The 18,005-nt window shown below is 45.1% G+C and overlaps 1 protein-coding gene across 2 annotated transcripts in view; it reads right to left on the bottom strand.

Moving 5' to 3' along the window:
- The window catches only part of ST5 (suppression of tumorigenicity 5), a 158,988-nt gene that overhangs the window by 102,835 nt on the left and 38,148 nt on the right, over window positions 1-18,005 (bottom strand). Inside the window, exon 3 of one of the 2 annotated variants that reach the window (XM_029957736.1) lies at window positions 6,849-6,937. The gene's annotated coding sequence lies outside the window, so the exon portion shown is untranslated. Of the gene's footprint in view, window positions 1-6,067; window positions 6,311-6,848; window positions 6,938-18,005 lie in introns of those variants that run through there. The other variant, XM_029957737.1, reaches the window with a different exon arrangement.

The raw sequence follows: 18,005 nt of genomic DNA, 5'->3' as shown, positions 1-18,005 counted from the left end.
CCTGTGCCCCTCCCCCTGCTCACTCGCTCGCTCTCTCTCTCTCTCTCTCTCTCTCTCTCTCTCTCTTAAAATAAATCTTTAAAAGAAGGACACCTGCAGTACTCTTGACAATGCTGCACTAAGTTGATAATGATATGGCACCAAACCTTTTCTAGGTGCCAGGCTCTGGGCTGAGAAACTTACAGGTGTCATTTCACTCATTCCTCGGCACAAGGTTAACAAGCTAAGTACTATTATATCCATTTCACAGATGCCTCACAGAAAATGGAGGCTCTAGGAGATTAAACAACTTGTCCAAGGTCACACAGCTAGTAACTGTGGCAGGTTCTATACCTAGGCGTGTAAGACCCTTGGGCACCAGATCTTTACGTTACCACTCCTTGCTGCACTGGGACGCTCACAGTAAGTGCAAGTGGTCCGTTCCACCACTCACGCATCGAGCATCAAGTCATTGACAGCTGAACAAACACTTTGCAAGTTAATTCATTTAAAAGCAATTTGTGATACTTAGCTATCAGAACTCCATCAGGGAGCCTGTGTTCCAAGACATAAGTAAGCACACCAAAATTCACTTCCTCAAACAAGACTGAAGAGTTCTGAAAACTAGCTGACTATATAGTTTTCATTCCAATTTTCCCCTTTCCTTTTTCCTCTCCTCCCACACTTGACACTCTGGGAGAAGCTTCAACAGAGACCTAGAACCCTCTCCCTCTTCATATTCCAGTCCTTCACAGTTGGCTCTCATCCATCATTCAAACAGTACTTTATATCAGAGTCTAAGAGTTGGCCATTCCTCCCTCTTCCCAGCCTAAAGCATGAGATGATCATTGACCCTACCTGCAAAACTCCAAACTTCAGCAGGTCTTTGTTTCTTCTCTCTTAGTCAAACACACAGAGGCTCACTTTGGGGAGGAAATAACTACAATATAACATCTAACATAATATATATATATATATGGGAGATATATATATATATATGGGATAAGTCCCACACTTGCTACTATCTAGACCTTCCCCAGCCCTTGGCCTAGCCACTCTGTATTCACTCACAAAATGGGAGAACAGACTAAGAGGGCATATGGGTGCCAGAGAGGCCTCTGAGCCCAAGAGCAAATGAACGGAGTGGCAACTCCAATGCCGGCTTCCCAGGACATAACACTGTCCCCTTGGGTTCCCTGGGGAAGGCCAACCTCCTGCTAAATGGTGAAGGCCTCCTAGAGCAGTCCAGGTACTGCCTCCTAGCTCCCTGCTGCCCCTCAGAACTACCTTTCCCCAGTCCCCTTGCCCAGGGCCTTTCTCCTATTTCCTTCTAGTTCTCCTGCTGCTTCAGATCCTGTCTCCCCTAACTCCCTGTTCATTTCATTTTCCCATGGATCAAACAGTCCTTCATTCGCTGTGCTGCTTCTCATTAATCAATCTCCAGCTCACATACAAACCCCTTCAGGGACAAGTCACAGAAAAGAGAAGTCTGTACCTTTGAGAAATGGATGGTTTCATGACAAACCTTTAGAAACAGGTCAGCTTTCGTTAAGAAGGCTTCATACCCTAACTGCATGTGTAATTCACCCTCTATAGATACAGTGCAGGCTAACGTACAGGCAGTTTCTAGATGAGAATATTGTCATCATTTCAATAGCCCTTCAAGAACAGTAGATCAGGGCCAAAAATAGTAAGAGAAGGGATCTTTGGAGAAATCCTACAATGAGGTAGTCTAGACTCATTTAACATCCTCCTCTCCCCTCAACACACGAATACACATAGACAAGTTTTCCAGGTCTTGTAGCTAGAAACAGAGACACTGGGGGTTTTTCTACCAGGCAATATTAGGTAGCATATTCCCCTAAGACAGATGCACCCAGCATTTCACTGCACCCACCTACTGAGACAGATGCACATAGTGCCTCCTTCCCAGCAAAAAAATAGATGCTCGGAATCTCGCTCCCCACCCCCAGCAGAAGGCACTCACTAATGCAAGTTCTCCCTCAGGCTTTATAGAGAAATCTCTGCAGACTGCCAGATGGTAATTTTTTTTTTCTTTCATGCCCTCCTGGCCCCTTCTCCACTTTCCATGGTTACTCTAACTCAAAGAACTCAATTATCTGCCAGTAGATTTCCCCTCCCCACCCCTGTCCACCCTAAACACCCTTTTCTTCCAAGCTAATATAGAGGTTCAGAAGGAAAACCAAGCCAACACTCTGCAGGGCAGCTGCCCGGACTCCTCTAGGCTCAGATACCTGTTCCCTTCACTTGGCTGCCTCAGCAAACTCTCTTGGGCCCAACGCTAGAAATCAGGAGACTCCAGGGCAGTGACACACAACAAAGAGAAGCAACAAGAAGATATGCTCTTCAGTCTCTCAGCCCCACCTGCCTGCATGGAGGTATTTTGCAGTCCCAGACTCAGACCCTTCACCTCCTTCCCAGTGGTCCTCCCCAAAGTAGATCTTAGAATCAGATTAGGTAGGACATGGAGCACAACCTCTCTTACTTATAATCCAGCAGTTGGAGGCGCCCCTGCATACTATAAACCCAAGCCCTCCCTTCCAGGGATGGATAGAGCCAGCAGAATTCAGTATGCCCTAAGCCTGTCCTCTGAGGCATTTCAAAGTTTCAACTTCCTTGGGTAACTGATTATTCTAATTTTATTTTTTTTTTTACTTTTTTAAATTTTTTTTAAATGTCTTTTATTTCATTTTGAGAGACAGAGCAGAGAGCGAGCGGGGGAGGGGCAAAGAGAGAGGGAGACACAGAATCCGAAGCAGGCTCCAGGCTCTGAGCTGTCAGCACAGAACCCGACATGGGGGCTCGAACTGACTGTGAGATCATGACCTGAGCCGAAGTCGGATGGCCAACCGATTGAGCCACCCAGGCGCCCCTGATTATTCTAATTTTAGAGAGAGGGAGCCCAGAGGGAGAGTAGAAGGGCAGTAGAGGAAGGGGGAGGGAGGGAGTAAGAACAGGAATGTTACTTTTTAATCCTTAAAGAACATGGAGGGACCCATCCATTGTGTGACTCAGTGCTAGGAAGCTGGACTGAGGAGGAGTGGGGACCAGCTGCAACCCCAATCTAAGCTATGGACCACTTCTCTGTCGGGCCTGAGAGGCTGCTGTGATGTGATTTGCCTGAAAAAAAGGCTCCGTTGTTAAATAGTAACAGATCTGCCTCCTCAGGGTCTTCCCAGGGGCTTCTTCCCAGAGCCCACTCCAGGGCATGACAGGCAGCTTGCCCTGCCCCAAATGGTGTGCTAGGTCTCTCCCTGTGTCCCCACCAAGCATGCCGTGAGCCCTATCCACTCCCTGAGAACAGATCTGGGTGCCCTTGCCTGAAGTCTCCCCACCCCTGCTCTTCTGTTGCTTGGCATAGTCCCAATGCATATCACGAATCTCTGCCCTTGAAATTCCCACTTCCTTGTTTCTTTCTTGTTTCCCTCTAAACTCTAGCCATACAGGTTCCTGAAAGAGCTGCCCAGCCCCCAAGGAGCCTTTCACAGTGATAGCTCTTCCTGCCGCTTAAACCCTGTCTTTCAAACCCAAAACAGGAGAAAGGTCTCTGACCCCTCAAAACAGTTTCCCCACAGAACCTAGCTGGCAGAATGAGGGAGCCGGCCCTGACAATCAGAAGCCTCTCTTCCAGCCACTGAAATAGATACCACAACTGCCAGGTAGCTAGCTGTGGGACACTGGAAAAGCAAAGGGTCTCTTGGAATTCTTCTCTTCCATACTTAACACGTGAGTCAGGTGACCTAAGCAAAGAAAGCATCATCTCTGAAGATCATTTATGAGGTTCAAGCCTGCAATGAAACATCACTCTTCTATTTCCCAAAGAAAGCACCGTTTGTTTCCTTTAATATTTGGAAGAACTTTTTAAAGGTTTTCTCATTTTTATTTATAAATGCACAAAGGAAAAGGGTACTTTATAAATTGGGAAACCAGGACAGAGAGGCAAAACCGCTTTCCAGAAGAGAGTGAGGCCATCCTTCAAGATTCACAACATCTCACATTATACAGGACTTGACTTGCTTAAAATTACTTTCATAGAAATCTATTTTAAGTTTATTTATTTTGAAAGAAAGAAAGAGAATACAAGCTGGGAAGGGGCAGAGGGAAGGAGAGACAGAATCCTGAGCAGACTCTATGCCATCAGCGCAGAGCCCGGTGCGGGGCTCAAACTCACGAACTGTGAGATCATGATCTGAGTTGAGATCAAGAGTCGAACACTTAACTGACTGCAACATCCAGGTGCTCCACTTTCGTGGAAATTACCTCATTTTTGTTCCTTCCAAGAGAACTACTGAAGTAGTTGTATCATTATCTCCCATCTCAGAGCTAATAAATCTAAAGGTCACATAGGTTAATGGTCTTGCCCATGGCCACCTTGATGGCAAGTAGCAGAACCTGACCGTGGACTCAAGTCTCCTCACTCCAAATCCAGTATTCGTTCTGCTACATCAAGAGAATGACCCTCTGCTCTCCCTCTTCACATGTGTGGGGGTGATAAAGTTAGAGGAACCTCAATCACAGCCACTTGAGTAGAAAAGTGGGATTTGGATTCGCACTGCCCACTGACTCAGAGGCCTCCTCACACCCCCAAATTTAAATCCCAACCAGCAGTGCAATGCCATATGCCCCCAGCAAAACAGAGGTTTCAACCAAGCAGAGGATCGCTGGAGTGTATTAAAAGGAGCCATCACTTTCACAGTGGCCTATCTGAGGTCCGGGGCCACGGAGTTCACCCTTGTGGACCCTCCGACCACAACACTGATGCATACATGTACACAATCAGGGAGGCGAAGTGGGGACGTGGTCAGTGCTTTTAGCGGCAAGCTGACCCGAAGTTAATCAGAAGGCCCACTCATTGTCTGCCAGAATACAAAAGACATTCTGTTCAAAAAGTTCAAGAAGAAAAACCAAAGAGCCAGGACAGCAGCTGTTCCCTCATCCCACAGAGAAACCAGAGGCATCCACAATGTTCCCTGAGGCCCAGGAGTAAGCTGGAGATCTAACATGGCTGAAACGGAAGTATATCTCCTGATAAGTCTCCTCTGCAGGGAGTGTCTGCTGCATTAATCCTCCAAATAAAATCACCGAGGACCTAACTACCTCCTCGCCTATAAAGGTGCCTTTCTGGAAGGGTCTCCTCTCCGAGGCCACACTGAGCTCACCACACACCACTCCTCTAGGTCAGAACAAGTTTCACCAAAACATAGGACAAACAGAATAGGAATGCACAGTGTGGACAGTGCATGCTCTGAGATTTGGTTAAAATATTAACCCAAAGAATCCATCACAGTACTTCAGTACTGTCTCCCCATAACCACAACCTCGTGCCTCGTGTCTCTACAGGCAACCTAGTAGCAGCCACACTGAGAGCTCACTCAGAGATATCTGTATAGGAAACTTCTTCACAGCGTACCCCCCACCCCAAAACACACACACACCTGCCAGCCTCCTTTAGCAAAGCCCAGGATGGGCCTTATTAATGAAGGAGGATCCCTTGCTTCTTCTCAAATTACCTGAGGGAGAAACCAAGAGATACCCCTAAGATAGTCCCTCTGTCCTAATAACTGCTCCTGAGACTGGGAACTCACCACAAGCTCCTAGCTGAGTTAATTGGCTTTTTTTTTTTTTCATTACAGGTCAGACATAGCAGCACCAAGAGACAAAATAGACAGTGTTCACTAGAACAAACCAAGCCACTGAAAAGACACTGGAGTTTCCACGTAGGAACTTCAAACACAATACTGGAGTGATAATAACTTGTGTTTTCTATCTTAAAAAAAACTCTGTTAAATATCCTAAGCCTTTCTGCTAAATAAAAGATGATGATTTCTATAGAAAAGTCTAAACACCTCAGGTTCAGCAAGAGTGAGATCAGCTAGATTTGTAAAGTCAAGAAAATTGGCTGTTTCCCTCCTCCTTAAGCTAATAGAATCCAACTGTTGGAGCATGACATCATTCCTGAGCCCCAGACCCTGAGCAGAGAGTACAGACTTTTGCCTCCTCCCAGAAAACAGCCCAAGACTACATCCAGGAAAGAAGAAAAAACAATCCAAGCCGGAGCTGACCTTACCTGAAAGTCCCGGTGCTTTCCTGCCCACTCCATTCTCGGCAGAGTTTGGCTCACACCACAGTCTGTAAGGGAGCCCAGGGCCCCAAAATCCACTCGCTTAAGCTCCGATACCTGCTGTGAGCTTCCCACAGCTCCTTCCTCTGACCTTCCGTGGCGCTCCTTCCAGCCAAATGAGCAGAGCACTTCTAGCCGGCCAGGCCAGTTGTCATGGAGACCCTGTTCTCACCAGCCAGCGTGCTCTGCGCTCTGGCTTGCTTGCTCGCTGGCTCGCGAACTCTCTCTCTCTCTCTCCTGCTCTTGCATGCTCGCTCGCTCGCTCTCTCTCTGTCTCCTCTTCTCTTTCCCCCTCTACCCCCCTTCTCGCCCGCTCTCAGTTCTGGGAGGCTTCCATGAAACAGCACTGTCTTTTGATCAGCTCGGGTTTTGCACACATTCCACTCCTCCTACCTCCCTTCCAGTCAAACAAGAGCTCTGGGCAGCTCCTGGGAACTTGCTTGAACAGCTCAGATGGGAGAAAGGAAAGACAGTGAGTGGACTTGTTTTCCTCCCCTCCAGTGTCTCATTTTTTTTTAACTTGGAAGAAGCCTGGCCAGGGGGGGAAGAAGCTAGCTGGAGCACTTGGGAGGGGAAGCAAGCCCTTCCTCTGGGTCCTGGAGTGCGGGTAGGAGGACCCAGATGCATTGCCTTGACTTGTTTGTGCACTTGGGATTTTCCGGGCAGCACTTGAGGCAGAAATATATTCACATCCCAGAAGCTCGCCTGGACTGGCCTCTCCACTTACCTTGTTGCTTGCCCAGGTTGTGGTGATGGCTTTAACCAGTGCAGGGACTCATGGTACTATTGCTGATGCCCAAGCAGTCTCTCATCTTCCTGCAATAAAGAGGAAAGACACCAGGTCAGGAACAGTAAGAGTCTCGGGCAAGTCTAGAGTCACAGCCCAAGTGACAAACAAGACACAAACACAGCCTCATCTCTCTGCCCTACTCAGGCCTGCAGCTAGAGCCCCTGGCTGTCTGTGAGTTGCTGTCACAGCCAGGGATACTGTCATTTTTGTCCAGGAGCCAGCACAGTGCCTAGGACACAGCAGGCCCTCTCAATTCCATCTCCCCATGTAGATTTCTTCTTTGCGACCTTTTAAAAAATGTTCATTTATTTATTTTGAGAGAGAGAGAGCACAAGCAAGGGAGAAGGGCAGAGAGAGGGAGAGAGAGAATCCCAAGAAGGCTCTATGCTCAGCACAGAGCCCAACAGTATGCTTGATCCATGACCCTGGAGTCATGACCTGAGCTGAGATCAAGAATTGGATGCTCAACTGAGTGAGCCACACAGGCATCCCATGACCTTCTTTATATGCACTATTTTGTCTGACCCTCAAACTTTCTGAAATACACTGGACAATATTATTACCATTTTATAGATGGGAAAACTGAGGCTTGGAGAGATCAAATGTTCAGTCCACAGTTACACAGCTAGTGAGTTAGGCAGTCAAAGAACTAGCAGAGGCCAGTCCACTCTCCTTTAGTCTAGTGCACTTTCCACTAAAGTGGACTTGCCCCAGGTCACAGAACCAGGAAATAACAGATCTAGAAAGAGCACAGAAGCTTTTCAACTCTCTTTTGTGTAGTAAGCAGAGCGGCCGCTGGGGCAGCAGGTGGAGCAGGGCTCAGAAGACCTGGGCACCATCTGGCTCCACCACGACCTAGCCATGTGCCCTTGGGCAAGTCACCTACCCTCCCAGTTTCTACCTATGCAACCTGTCCCATGGGCAACTGATAGGGCTGGGATGAGCAGAAAAGAGATGACTATGTAAGAGCACTGAGCTAAGAACTTCATTCATCTCTACTGTTTTCACCATATACAGACAAACAAAACCCAGGGCAGCCAGTATCTCTCTAGGAGGAGGACACTGAGACTCAAGGAAGAGATTTTTTCTTTTTTCTTTTTTTAAAAATGTTTATTTTTTGAAAGAGACAGAGACTGAGCATGAGTGGGGGAGGGGCAGAGAGAGAGGAAGACACAGAAACTGAAGTAGGCTCCAGGTTCTGCGCTGACAGCTCAGTGGGGCTTGAACTCATGAACCGCAAGATCATGACCTGAGCCAAAGTCAGACGCTTAACCAACTGAGCCACTCCAGGTGCCCCAAGAAAGAGATTTTTCAATGCTGCTTTCCTAAAACACTGCCAGTGAGGTCCTGATGGAATCTTTAATGCAGTGATCCCTTACAGAATCCTTTTGTCTTTTACTAACCTCTGATATATCAGATATATCTGATACATCACAATATTATCAAAATAAGATTTTAACTGACTTGAGTTTAAAAGGTAAATATATTTCAGAAGCTAAGGTAGGAAAAGTGTTAGAAAATCCAACAGGAAATAAATCGTAAGTGGTGGGCACTATTACTTCAAAGGGGGCAAGACCAATTTCCCACTACAGATGCCCGACCCGACCCAAACACCAGCTCCGGAATCCCTCAAAGGCCCTCATGTGTCCCACGCCTGCAAAGGAAGACAGGATGAAATGACAAATGCAACACCATGAAGTCACTAAACTTCTCCCCTTCCCATTCCCAACAAGCATCTCTCTGCTTTCCTCTGATCCTGCACTTCCAAGTATCCACACTAAGACGAGGTGATGCCCATCCAATTCTACAACAAGCTAATACTCAGTTACAGTATTAGCACCAACAATTATTTATCCAGCACCTACCATATGTCAGGCATTCTTCTAAGCACTGTGAGCGGCCAGGGCCAGGCTGAGGACCCAAGCGGATAGAAGTCAGCCTCTAAAGTAATGCAAACTTCAAAAAGCCCTCCAGACCAGGAACAGAATGCAGGCTATGCTCCCCCTAGTGGCACGCTGGAGTTCACAGAGGTTCCTTAGAGCCTTGTCCTCGGGAGGAATGGACACTGTAAGGCCCCATTATGGGAGAACCAGAATCCCTGCTTGGGTGCTGTGACAGGTATAAGGTCTCTGCTCTAGGCAGGGCAAGAAAACAGCTAAATCGCCCTGCTGCCCCTGCAAGGCTGGATTCAGACCAATCCTGCTTGACTTTCCCCAAATGACAGGGCTCTTACAGCCCCATGTGGTCTAGAATCTGTTGAGTGTGCCAGAAATCTGGGAGATACCCTAGCATCTTCCCATCTCTCCCTCTCCATACCCAATCCATTTACCAATTCCAAAGAATTCTATTACCAAAATGTATCCATCATTTTTCTGCGCCTCCACTGCCACCCTAGTCCCATCCATTAATGACTGAAAAGCCTCCGATTGCCCCAGCTTCCACTCTTGCCCTGACAGCTCCATTCTCCATGTAGCTGCCTGAATCACTCTTTTACATCAGATTATGTCATTTCCTCCTTAACACACTTCAGTGGCTTCCCACTGCACTTTGGATGAAATCTCGATTCTTACCAGGACATAGAAGGCCCTGCATGATTCTTCTTGAGTCTCCTCTCAGCACATATCCTGCCTTCCACCTATGTGTGCCAGTTACAAGGGCCAGATTTTCCCCAGGCTGCTCCCCTTTGCCTGGGATACTCCCCACATGCCAAACTGGCTCTAACCTTGCCTCAACCAGCCTATCGCCTCCTCAGAGAAGTCTTCCACAATTCTCCAATCTAAATGAGGATTTATCCTTCATAGTATTCACCCTCATCTCTAACCAAAATACATCGATCCTTTTCATAATGCCAGTTTTCCCCAATGAGTTCCTTTAGGAGCAGGAACCTTGACTGTTTTGCCACCATATTCCTTGCATTTAATCCGGGGCCCGGCTCCCAGCTGGCACTCAATTAATGTCTGCTGAATGAATGCAAAAAAACTATTTCATCCTGTCCTACAGGAAGAAGAAACTTAGAACAGCTATTTCATGTCACTCATTGTTTCTTTTCATAGGCTTACAAACTATAATTACATCCCCTTTTCTTATGTGCCTTGCCTGTGGGCTCGACCAAAAATTCCTGTAAAGTCTCCCTGTGGTTTGTTTCCCAGAAATTTCCTCGTAAGGTCACTCTTCCAGGGACGCGCTCCAGGGTTTTACAGCCTCTCCCACTGCCCATTACAGGCACTCCTCCACCAGTGTCATTGCCAAACCAAGCGGGATGTCGGAGTGGCCCAACTCCCATACATGAGAAGGTTCGCTCAGGTCAGCAGCATTCAGGGACAAAAACGCTTTCTCTTATGTCCACTGTGCAGGTCACTGTACTTACAAAAAATACATTTTTCCTTAAAAAATCATCTTATGTTCTATAATTTGGAGAAGTGTATAAAAGGTCTGAAAAAGATGGGGTTTTTTTTCTCCATAATATTTTATTGTCAAATTGTTTTCCATACAACACCCAGTGCTCTTCCCCTTAAGTGCCCTCCACCATCACCACCACCTCTTTTCCCCCCTCAAAAAGATGTTTTTTCATTACTATGTATATATAGTGAAAACTACTCTTGGAGATGAAGTAAGAAAGGCCCAAATAATAGCGACAGCCGTGGAGCTAAACCCCCTCACAAGATACATTAGCACCAAGACCTGAAATCCTTTCTGGCTTCATCTGCTGCCTGCACCCGTCTATAGGCCCAACCACAGCATACCACCCGGTGCCCTGAGCACTGTGTTTCTCTCCTCTCCTACAGCTCCCCCCCCAACCCCCGCAACTGCTCGTGCTGGTACCTTGATCTGCAGACCCACCTTCTCCTCCCCAACACGCAACATGTCACTGCTTCCAAGGCTCCACTCCGTTATCGCCTCCCCTGCAAAATATTTCCTGATCCCTTGGCAGAATCTGTTCGCCTAGTCTGTAATCCCACAGCAGTGTGAGGACGCCTTTTTCATGGTATTTATATCACTTTATGACCATCACTGGTACTCCTGTATCCCCCACAGTTGTGAGCCCCATGAGGTCTGCCAACTTTAGTATTTCATTCACAGTAGGCAATCTATTAATGGAAGAGATCAATCCTTGAAAAAGACTTTAAAAAAAAAAAATACAGAGGCTGTCCCCTCCATAAGATGAGAGAATTTGAGTGTGTAGACTTACACTGTACCGAGAGAATATACACACACACACACACACACACACACACACACACACACACATATATACACACACACATATATATGATTAGACTCTAGATTTGGTTACTAGAAGATTTTATAGCATATTCTTATCTCTTTAAGAACAACTGAAATTCCAAACCTGAAACACAAGGGCAGAGTAAATCTTTTCAAGGCATTCCTTACTTTGGGATCAAAGGAGTTGAAGAAAAGTAAGCTGTTGCTGGATCCTAGAACGCCTAAAATACGCAGTGTGCTTCAGATGTGTCCCAGTGCCCACCAGACTGGAGTCTAGCAGCATCTCCACCGAAGACAGCTAGTTCTACCCAAGTAACAGGGAAATCAGGCACGTATCCTGCCCATTTCTACACTGGGCTCTGGCTGCCATATGAGCACGCAAGTTTACACAAGAGCGCTTCAGGGCTTTACAGTTTTCATACCTCTGAGTGGCAATGTGGTTAAGAAGGGAAAAATTAAAAATTCAGAGGAGAGAAGGAGTCAGCAGGCTGGAGCCCAGGTCCTGGTTTCCAGGGTGGTAAGATCTTGAGCAAGTCCCTGCCCCCACTTACGGCCTCTGCTTTCCCCTGCATATAATAAGATGGCTGTTGGGCTGTTTGAACTAGCTGTTCTCTGAGGGTCCTTCCAGCCTGAATTTTCTCTTGCAGTCGCCCAGTCCAACTGTTCTGTCCTAGCTACCTAGTCCCAGTGCTTTCTGAAGAGTCCAGAGCAGCAAGAAGCCTTCTTGTTTCAGGGGCTACAGAGTTTCCATCTAACTCTCAGCAGAGCCCCTGATCTGGGATTCTGGAGTCATCTGCCTGGGATCAGACAGAAGACCGTCCCCTCACCCCAAAAAAGGCAGCCTTTCCTGAAGGAGAAGATGGAAGATTCAGGCTTCTTGACTAAGGAAGGCTACAGAGAGAATAAAGATGCCAAATGCCAGATGCGGAAATTTGGAAATGGCCTGGAAGGTGCCTGGAAGGAGACTGAGGCTCCCAGGGACTCACTCCTAGCCATCAGTCTGAGATAAAGCCGCTTTTACAAAGCAGAAGAATTGGCAATATCGAAGTTCTCTTGAAAGATAATCTGCCTCCTGTAAATCAAGCAGTCTCCAGGACCTTTGAATCAACAACACAAATGTCTCCCTCCAGATGGCAACTCCAGCCCTCCTCTGCCTCTGTCAGGAGCCATATCCAACAGGAGCTCCAGCGTGCTGGCCACGGCTATACACCCTCTGTCTGCACTGCCTTCCTGGGAAAACATAGAAACAGCCATTCTGTGTTCAAGTCCTGGCATTTTATGGCAGGAAATTCTCTGGGATCCTTACTCCTGCCCTAATCCCACCTGCCTCCCACCCATCTCCCACCCATCTCCCACCCTCCCATCCAACACTAAGACTCTGAACTAAGAGAGTGTGGGATTCAGCCTGTAATTATCCTGAATCCCACTGCCCTGTGGTGAAGCAGCTACTGGACATCTTCACGCTGGGCTGAGCACACCTTTGGTTTGTCGGCCTTCCAGTCTTAGTTCACCTCTATTCAGCTCCCAACCCTCAATATGAAACTCAAAAGTCAGATCCCCAGGGCACAAGATACACAGTGGCTTGATCAAGTCTCTTGGGGTATCTGTCACAATGCTCATATATGGGCTAGTTTCCTAGAATCTCTCACACCCACAGACCTCTGACTACTGTTCCTTGTCAGGTCTGAGCATTTCAACACTGGGCTACAGTCTGGGGCCAGAAAAAACTGGACAGGCAATATTCCAGACCCTCTCTAAAAGCACCATTTTACTTTTCCAGAATGTGCTTCTCTTGCTTACTTGGCTTAGCACTCTGAGCTCAACCAAGACCTTAACCTGTCATGACTGAAGCTTCAGGATGGGGGAGATAGAGCACAAATATGGGGAAAGGAGATGGGGGAATGAGAAGATTGGACTCAAATGGCTTCTCGGTGATAAAACCAAGAAAATACCTGGAGCCTGAAAAAAGTGCCCCTCAGAATAAGATCTGGACAAAGGTGAGGGAAATGCAGGCCAAGACTGTGTCACCTCCACCATGCTATCTCCCCTGATTTTCCCTGCCTGGACTGGATTCTCTACTCATAGTGCCTATACTCTTTGAAACACACAGTCTAACTACTAACAGTTGTTAGCTGTGCTCACTGCCTTGTATTTTAGCGTACCAAGGCTATTCAACTTAATTCTCCTCCTAGCCTGTAATATTCTTTAGGACAAAAACTGCTTGAATTCTTAACTCTGAATTCTAGTTTAGACCTCTGTCCCAAGCACAATTAATACATTTTTACTATACAAATGAATGAAACCAACCAACTAATCAATCTTAATAAAGAATCAACAATATCAGCATAAAACCTAAATCAGTTGGATCCTAGCACCTCAGAGTGGTCCAGGGTTTCCAAGGTATGGTGTGTATACAGATGATCATAAGTGGTATATGGACAAACTTTTTTAAAATGTTTAATACTTTTATATTTGTCTTAACATGCACAAGAAAAAAACATAACCAGCTATTAACCCCATTTTCACTGATCTCATTGATTAGACCAATGCTAAAAAAAAAAGGTATAGTTAACCTATGAACAATGTGGGGGTTAGGTGTGCTGGCTCCCTGTGCAGTTAAAAATCTGCATATAACGCCTGACTTCCCCAAAACTTAACTACTAATAGCCTACTGCAGACTGGAAGCCTTACTGGTAACATAAACCAACATCAACACCTGTTTTGTATGTTATACGTATTATATACTATATTCATATAATAAAGTAAGCTAGAGAAAAGAAAATGCTATTAAGAAAACATAAGGGAGAGAGAATACATCTATAGTACTATAATGTATTTATAGAACAAAACTCAAGTGTAAGTGCACCTGCACAGTTCAAACCTGTGTTGTTTAAAGGTCAGTTGTATATATTTCATGTTTGCTATTAGTTTTGTTTGCTAAAGTTAGTGGGTAGGAGTTGTTTTTTTTTAATCTTTTTTTATGTTCTTCATTTATTTTTGAGAGACAGAGAGAAACAGCGCAAGCAAGGGAGGGTCAGAGAGAGAGGAAGACACAGAATCTGATGCAGGCTCCAGGCTCTGACCTGTCAGCACAGAGCCCAACGCAGGGCTCGAACCCACAAACCAGGAGATCATGACCTGAGCTGAAGCCGGACGCTCAACCGACTGAGCCACCCAGGCGCCCATAGAAGTTTAAAGAGAAATAGTGGACTTGCATAGCCTCAAAGAAGGTCTCCAATATTTATAATTACAAAGGCAGAAACACAAAAAACTTGACAATGAAGAACCTCAGTAGACATAATCTTTACCAAGTGATCAAAGTTAACATTACTATAAAGTCATACTGACATCATGTAGCCCTTACATGAGGCACTAAGAAGGGCATTTCATTTCTGTAGAATTCTTCCCAAAAAATTCAGAACCTCAGTCTAATTATGGGAAAACATCAAACAAACCTGACTTGAGGCATATCCCCACTCCTCAACAGTCTCAAGGTCATAAAAGACAAGGACAGACTGCAAAACTGTCAGAGATTGGAAGAGACCAAAAAGACACAATACATAAATGTAATGTGGGAACCTGGATTAGATCCTAGAATAGAAAAACTAATGAAACCCAAATTAAGTCTACAGTTTATATTACACTACTATAAACTTGTTAGTTGATAATTGTACTATAGTCATAAAAGATTAGGGGAACTTGTATTGTCTCTGCAACTTTTCTGTAAGTTTACAAATATTTAAAAATAAAAAGCTCTAAAAAAGTCAACTTAAAGATCAGTAAATGAAAGTGGTACAAATCATAGGAATGGGTTAAGAATGGCTCCAGCTTGAGAAGCACTAAGAGAAGTCATCCCTCCCACCCTACATCCAAGAAAAACTCCCCCCAGAACGAGAGTAGTAGCTCTAGAGGAATATTTAGTATAGGGGCACCTGGGTGGCTCATTCGGTTGAGCATACAACTTTGGGTCAGGTCTTGATCTCGTGCTTTGTGGGTTCAAGCCCCACATCAGGCTTTGTGCTGACAGCGTGGCACCTGCTTTGGATTCTCTCTCTCTCTCTCTCTCTCTCTCTCTCTCTCTCTCTCTGTCCTTCCCTGACTCACACTCTCTCTCTCAAAAATAAATATTCAAAAAAGAATATTTAGTATAATAGAGAAGTGTTCACTTTACTTTGAGAAAAGTAACAACTTATTCCATTTAATTAAAAAGTATATATCAGGGGCACCTGGGTGGCTCAGTGGGTTGAGGGTCTGGCTTCGGCTCAGGTCAGATCTCCCGTTTGTGGGTTCGAGCCCCGCGTTAGGCTCTGTGCTGACAGCTAGCTCAGAGCCTGGAGGCTGCTTCCGGTTCTGTGTCTCCTTCTCTTTCTGACCCTCCCCCTCTCATGCTCTGTCTCTCTCTGTATCAAAAATAAATAAAACATTAAAAAAATTTTTTTAAAAAAGTATGTATCACATTAGAGTGCCTGGGTGACTCAGGTGGTTAAGCATCTGACTCTTGATTTTGGCTTAGGTCACAATCTCATAGTCATAAGATCGAGCCCAGCAATGGGTTCTGTGATGACAGCTCTCTCTCTCCCTCTCTCTGCCCCTCCCCTGCTTGTTCTCTCCCCTCTCAAAAATAAACATTTAAGTATATATATCACATATATAATGCTTAGAAAATTGTGTTAAAATTTAAATAATCTATACTAAATAAAATACAGACAGCATCTCTTAAACAGTAAATGGGACCCAGCTTTTAGAAAGTAACTCGGCTACATCAACTAAAATGGTCATTGACTCAGTGTCCTCACTTCCAGGAAGTTATCCTAAATAAAATTCTGTAGGGGCACCTGGGTGGCTCAGTTGGTTTAGCATCTGATTTCCACTCAGGTCATGATCTCACGATTTGTGGGTTTAAGCCCCATGTCAGGCTCTGTGCTGACAGCTCAGAGCCTGGAGCCTGTTTCGGATTATGTGTCTCCCTCTCTGTCCCTGCCCTTCTCCCACTCATGCTCTGTCTCTCTCTCTCTCTCAAAAATAAACAAACACTTGTTAAAAATTCTGTAGTATGAGAGGGGAAAAAATGCCTATTGCCAGTATTATTTATAATGATGAAAAATCAGGAACAACCTCAATGTCAATCATTACTAGATTGGTAATTTCAAGTATGTTCTGACCAAGATCCAGAGTAAAAAATACATATATAATATAGTAAAATAGTATGTGCATGTATGAGAAGGCACATGTGTGTGTACAAAAGTGAACCAAAAAGTTGTCTAAAACAATACTTATCTTTACCATGTGTGATGCTCTCTGCTATTTTCTATCCTAATCTATTTCATTAAGAAAACAAATAAAGCTTGTACAGCCCCCACTAAATTGATTTTCCAACCCACTAATGATGACCTGCAGTCTGCAAAACACTACACTGGACTATTGTGCAGCCATTAAAAGAGATGACCACAATCCACAGCAGCCATTAAAAGAGATGACCACAATCCACAGCTGCGAGCAGGGACTGGCTGTCAGGAAATAGAAGAGAAGGTGGGGCGAGACCCACTTTTCCCTGTACATCTTTTTGCACCTTTTGAACCTGCAAGTATTACTTTTCCATGTATTAGATGTATCACTTATTGGAGAACTAACTTTAAGTGATGACTGTGAGGACTTTAACAGCATCAGACAATGCCAACCGTGCAAAACAAAGCTGTAACTACATTAAAATATAAAAGCACATACAAGTGAAAAAGGAAATAATGCCAAAACAATAAACACAAGTTAGCAATTTTTTTTCCTTTTTACTAGGTTTGAAATACCTTACACTATTTTACTTCCACAATTTAGCACACATATTTATTTTCTTAAATTAAAACAATTATTGGGGTGCCTAGGTGTCTCAGTCCGTAAGTGTCCGACTTCAGCTGAGGTCATGATCTCATGATTCATGGGTTTGTGCCCCGCAATGGGCTCTGTGCTGACACCTCAGAGCCTGGAGCCTGCTTGGGATTCTGTGTCTCCCTCTCTCTTTGCCCTACCCCCACTCATGCTCACTTTTTCTCTCTCTCTCTCTCTCTCTCTCACGCTCTCTCTTTCTCTCAAAAAGAAACATTAAAAAATTTTAATTAAGACAATTATTATTAAAGGCACATATGAGAGATTTTAAAACTCAAGGTAATGTTTTCTTTGTTAAGCTGGATGGTAGGTATATGAATATTCACATATTTAAATTTTTCTTAAAGTTTATTTATTTATTTTGAGAGAGACACAGACAGTGCAAGTGGGGGAGGGGCAGAGAGAGGGGGAGACAGAAAATCCCAAGCAGTGCACAGGGTCAAACCCACGAAATATGAAATTATGTCCTGAGCTGAAACCAAGAGTCAGACTCAACTGACCGAGCTACCCAGGGGCCGCATGAATATTCACATTGAAACTGGACATACAAAAAAAAAAGTACTCTATATATTTTTTAAATAGTTTATTGTCAAATTGGTTTCCATACAACACCCAGTGCTCTTGCCCATAAGTGCCCTCCTCCATCACCACCACCTCTTTTCCCCCCTCCCCTTTCCCCTTCAACTCTCAGTTCATTTTCATCATTCAATAGTCTCTCAAATTTTGTGTCCCTCTCTCTCCCCAACTCTCTTTCCCTCTTCCCCTTCCCCTGGTCCTCCATTAGGTTTCTCCTGTATTCCTGTTAGACCTATGAGTGCAAACATATGGTTTCTGTCCTTCTCTGTCTGACTTATTTCGCTTAGCATGACACCCTCAAGGTCCATCCACTTTCCTACAAATGGTCATATTTCATTCTTTCTCATTGCCATGTAGTACTCCATTGTGTATATATACCACATCTTCTTGATCCGCTCATCAGGTGATGGACATTTA

The sequence above is a fragment of the Suricata suricatta genome, chromosome 11 (assembly GCF_006229205.1).
Source record: "Suricata suricatta isolate VVHF042 chromosome 11, meerkat_22Aug2017_6uvM2_HiC, whole genome shotgun sequence".
NCBI classification, from domain to species: Eukaryota; Metazoa; Chordata; class Mammalia; order Carnivora; family Herpestidae; genus Suricata; species Suricata suricatta.
The sequence above is the reverse complement of the archived record's forward strand: the minus strand, read 5'-3'. Positions and strand labels throughout refer to the sequence as shown.